Here is a 5714-nt window from a genome sequence, read left to right on the forward strand (position 1 = left end):
GATGCCGGCGACGCAGCACTCTCTCGCCCGCCAGCCACCGAGAGATGTGTGCGCTCCGACCGGCCCCGCACGCCGCTCTTTCTTGGCTCATTCGAGTTTACTGTCTTTCGCTCTAACATGCCTTACCTAGGGTTAGGTTAGCATGCTTGCACGTTTGTACTTTAACTTTTTTCGGCTCGGCTTCTTTCGACGCCGATGCTGGCGACGCAGCACTCTCTCGCCCGCCAGCCACCGAGAGATGTGTGCGCTCCGACCGGCCCCGCACGCCGCTCTTTCTTGGCTCATTCGAGTTTACTGTCTTTCGCTCTAACATGCCTTACCTAGGGTTAGGTTAGTATGCTTGCACGTTTGTACTTTAACTTTTTTCGGCTCTGCTTCTTTCGACGCCGATGCCGGCGACGCAGCACTCTCTCGCCCGCCAGCCACCGAGAGATGTGTGCGCTCCGACCGGCCCCGCACGCCGCTCTTTCTTGGCTCATTCGAGTTTACTGTCTTTCGCTCTAACATGCCTTACCTAGGGTTAGGTTAGTATGCTTGCACGTTTGTACTTTAACTTTTTTCGGCTCGGCTTCTTTCGACGCCGATGCCGGCGACGCAGCACTCTCTCGCCCGCCAGCCACCGAGAGATGTGTGCGCTCCGACCGGCCCCGCACGCCGCTCTTTCTTGGCTCATTCGAGTTTACTGTCTTTCGCTCTAACATGCCTTACCTAGGGTTAGGTTAGTATGCTTGCACGTTTGTACTTTAACTTTTTTCGGCTCGGCTTCTTTCGACGCCGATGCCGGCGACGCAGCACTCTCTCGCCCGCCAGCCACCGAGAGATGTGTGCGCTCCGACCGGCCCCGCACGCCGCTCTTTCTTGGCTCATTCGAGTTTACTGTCTTTCGCTCTAACATGCCTTACCTAGGGTTAGGTTAGTATGCTTGCACGTTTGTACTTTAACTTTTTTCGGCTCTGCTTCTTTCGACGCCGATGCCGGCGACGCAGCACTCTCTCGCCCGCCAGCCACCGAGAGATGTGTGCGCTCCGACCGGCCCCGCACGCCGCTCTTTCTTGGCTCATTTGAGTTTACTGTCTTTCGCTCTAACATGCCTTACCTAGGGTTAGGTTAGTATGCTTGCACGTTTGTACTTTAACTTTTTTCGGCTCGGCTTCTTTCGACGCCGATGCCGGCGACGCAGCACTCTCTTGCCCGCCAGCCACCGAGAGATGTGTGCGCTCCGACCGGCCCCGCACGCCGCTCTTTCTTGGCTCATTCGAGTTTACTGTCTTTCGCTCTAACATGCCTTACCTAGGGTTAGGTTAGTATGCTTGCACGTTTGTACTTTAACTTTTTTCGGCTCGGCTTCTTTCGACGCCGATGCCGGCGACGCAGCACTCTCTCGCCCGCCAGCCACCGAGAGATGTGTGCGCTCCGACCGGCCCCGCACGCCGCTCTTTCTTGGCTCATTCGAGTTTACTGTCTTTCGCTCTAACATGCCTTACCTAGGGTTAGGTTAGTATGCTTGCACGTTTGTACTTTAACTTTTTTCGGCTCTGCTTCTTTCGACGCCGATGCCGGCGACGCAGCACTCTCTCGCCCGCCAGCCACCGAGAGATGTGTGCGCTCCGACCGGCCCTGCACGCCGTTCTTTCTTGGCTCATTCGAGTTTACTGTCTTTCGCTCTAACATGCCTTACCTAGGGTTAGGTTAGCATGCTTGCACGTTTGTACTTTAACTTTTTTCGGCTCGGCTTCTTTCGACGCCGATGCCGGCGACGCAGCACTCTCTCGCCCGCCAGCCACCGAGAGATGTGTGCGCTCCGACCGGCCCCGCACGCCGCTCTTTCTTGGCTCATTCGAGTTTACTGTCTTTCGCTCTAACATGCCTTACCTAGGGTTAGGTTAGTATGCTTGCACGTTTGTACTTTAACTTTTTTCGGCTCGGCTTCTTTCGACGCCGATGCCGGCGACGCAGCACTCTCTCGCCCGCCAGCCACCGAGAGATGTGTGCGCTCCGACCGGCCCCGCACGCCGCTCTTTCTTGGCTCATTCGAGTTTACTGTCTTTCGCTCTAACATGCCTTACCTAGGGTTAGGTTAGTATGCTTGCACGTTTGTACTTTAACTTTTTTCGGCTCGGCTTCTTTCGACGCCGATGCCGGCGACGCAGCACTCTCTCGCCCGCCAGCCACCGAGAGATGTGTGCGCTCCGACCGGCCCCGCACGCCGCTCTTTCTTGGCTCATTCGAGTTTACTGTCTTTCGCTCTAACATGCCTTACCTAGGGTTAGGTTAGTATGCTTGCACGTTTGTACTTTAACTTTTTTCGGCTCTGCTTCTTTCGACGCCGATGCCGGCGACGCAGCACTCTCTCGCCCGCCAGCCACCGAGAGATGTGTGCGCTCCGACCGGCCCCGCACGCCGCTCTTTCTTGGCTCATTTGAGTTTACTGTCTTTCGCTCTAACATGCCTTACCTAGGGTTAGGTTAGTATGCTTGCACGTTTGTACTTTAACTTTTTTCGGCTCGGCTTCTTTCGACGCCGATGCCGGCGACGCAGCACTCTCTTGCCCGCCAGCCACCGAGAGATGTGTGCGCTCCGACCGGCCCCGCACGCCGCTCTTTCTTGGCTCATTCGAGTTTACTGTCTTTCGCTCTAACATGCCTTACCTAGGGTTAGGTTAGTATGCTTGCACGTTTGTACTTTAACTTTTTTCGGCTCGGCTTCTTTCGACGCCGATGCCGGCGACGCAGCACTCTCTCGCCCGCCAGCCACCGAGAGATGTGTGCGCTCCGACCGGCCCCGCACGCCGCTCTTTCTTGGCTCATTCGAGTTTACTGTCTTTCGCTCTAACATGCCTTACCTAGGGTTAGGTTAGTATGCTTGCACGTTTGTACTTTAACTTTTTTCGGCTCTGCTTCTTTCGACGCCGATGCCGGCGACGCAGCACTCTCTCGCCCGCCAGCCACCGAGAGATGTGTGCGCTCCGACCGGCCCTGCACGCCGTTCTTTCTTGGCTCATTCGAGTTTACTGTCTTTCGCTCTAACATGCCTTACCTAGGGTTAGGTTAGCATGCTTGCACGTTTGTACTTTAACTTTTTTCGGCTCGGCTTCTTTCGACGCCGATGCCGGCGACGCAGCACTCTCTCGCCCGCCAGCCACCGAGAGATGTGTGCGCTCCGACCGGCCCCGCACGCCGCTCTTTCTTGGCTCATTCGAGTTTACTGTCTTTCGCTCTAACATGCCTTACCTAGGGTTAGGTTAGTATGCTTGCACGTTTGTACTTTAACTTTTTTCGGCTCGGCTTCTTTCGACGCCGATGCCGGCGACGCAGCACTCTCTCGCCCGCCAGCCACCGAGAGATGTGTGCGCTCCGACCGGCCCCGCACGCCGCTCTTTCTTGGCTCATTCGAGTTTACTGTCTTTCGCTCTAACATGCCTTACCTAGGGTTAGGTTAGTATGCTTGCACGTTTGTACTTTAACTTTTTTCGGCTCGGCTTCTTTCGACGCCGATGCCGGCGACGCAGCACTCTCTCGCCCGCCAGCCACCGAGAGATGTGTGCGCTCCGACCGGCCCCGCACGCCGCTCTTTCTTGGCTCATTCGAGTTTACTGTCTTTCGCTCTAACATGCCTTACCTAGGGTTAGGTTAGTATGCTTGCACGTTTGTACTTTAACTTTTTTCGGCTCGGCTTCTTTCGACGCCGATGCCGGCGACGCAGCACTCTCTTGCCCGCCAGCCACCGAGAGATGTGTGCGCTCCGACCGGCCCCGCACGCCGCTCTTTCTTGGCTCATTCGAGTTTACTGTCTTTCGCTCTAACATGCCTTACCTAGGGTTAGGTTAGTATGCTTGCACGTTTGTACTTTAACTTTTTTCGGCTCGGCTTCTTTCGACGCCGATGCCGGCGACGCAGCACTCTCTCGCCCGCCAGCCACCGAGAGATGTGTGCGCTCCGACCGGCCCCGCACGCCGCTCTTTCTTGGCTCATTCGAGTTTACTGTCTTTCGCTCTAACATGCCTTACCTAGGGTTAGGTTAGTATGCTTGCACGTTTGTACTTTAACTTTTTTCGGCTCTGCTTCTTTCGACGCCGATGCCGGCGACGCAGCACTCTCTCGCCCGCCAGCCACCGAGAGATGTGTGCGCTCCGACCGGCCCTGCACGCCGTTCTTTCTTGGCTCATTCGAGTTTACTGTCTTTCGCTCTAACATGCCTTACCTAGGGTTAGGTTAGCATGCTTGCACGTTTGTACTTTAACTTTTTTCGGCTCGGCTTCTTTCGACGCCGATGCCGGCGACGCAGCACTCTCTCGCCCGCCAGCCACCGAGAGATGTGTGCGCTCCGACCGGCCCCGCACGCCGCTCTTTCTTGGCTCATTCGAGTTTACTGTCTTTCGCTCTAACATGCCTTACCTAGGGTTAGGTTAGTATGCTTGCACGTTTGTACTTTAACTTTTTTCGGCTCGGCTTCTTTCGACGCCGATGCCGGCGACGCAGCACTCTCTCGCCCGCCAGCCACCGAGAGATGTGTGCGCTCCGACCGGCCCCGCACGCCGCTCTTTCTTGGCTCATTCGAGTTTACTGTCTTTCGCTCTAACATGCCTTACCTAGGGTTAGGTTAGTATGCTTGCACGTTTGTACTTTAACTTTTTTCGGCTCGGCTTCTTTCGACGCCGATGCCGGCGACGCAGCACTCTCTCGCCCGCCAGCCACCGAGAGATGTGTGCGCTCCGACCGGCCCCGCACGCCGCTCTTTCTTGGCTCATTCGAGTTTACTGTCTTTCGCTCTAACATGCCTTACCTAGGGTTAGGTTAGTATGCTTGCACGTTTGTACTTTAACTTTTTTCGGCTCGGCTTCTTTCGACGCCGATGCCGGCGACGCAGCACTCTCTCGCCCGCCAGCCACCGAGAGCTGTGTGCGCTCCGACCGGCCCCGCACGCCGCTCTTTCTTGGCTCATTCGAGTTTACTGTCTTTCGCTCTAACATGCCTTACCTAGGGTTAGGTTAGTATGCTTGCACGTTTGTACTTTAACTTTTTTCGGCTCTGCTTCTTTCGACGCCGATGCCGGCGACGCAGCACTCTCTCGCCCGCCAGCCACCGAGAGATGTGTGCGCTCCGACCGGCCCCGCACGCCGCTCTTTCTTGGCTCATTCGAGTTTACTGTCTTTCGCTCTAACATGCCTTACCTAGGCTTAGGTTAGTATGCTTGCACGTTTGTACTTTAACTTTTTTCGGCTCGGCTTCTTTCGACGCCGATGCCGGCGACGCAGCACTCTCTCGCCCGCCAGCCACCGAGAGATGTGTGCGCTCCGACCGGCCCCGCACGCCGCTCTTTCTTGGCTCATTCGAGTTTACTGTCTTTCGCTCTAACATGCCTTACCTAGGGTTAGGTTAGTATGCTTGCACGTTTGTACTTTAACTTTTTTCGGCTCTGCTTCTTTCGACGCCGATGCCGGCGACGCAGCACTCTCTCGCCCGCCAGCCACCGAGAGATGTGTGCGCTCCGACCGGCCCCGCACGCCGCTCTTTCTTGGCTCATTCGAGTTTACTGTCTTTCGCTCTAACATGCCTTACCTAGGGTTAGGTTAGTATGCTTGCACGTTTGTACTTTAACTTTTTTCGGCTCGGCTTCTTTCGACGCCGATGCCGGCGACGCAGCACTCTCTCGCCCGCCAGCCACCGAGAGATGTGTGCGCTCCGACCGGCCCCGCACGCCGCTCTTTCTTGGCT

Source organism: Styela clava, chromosome 3 (genome assembly GCF_964204865.1).
Source record: "Styela clava chromosome 3, kaStyClav1.hap1.2, whole genome shotgun sequence".
In the NCBI taxonomy this organism is placed as follows: Eukaryota; Metazoa; Chordata; class Ascidiacea; order Stolidobranchia; family Styelidae; genus Styela; species Styela clava.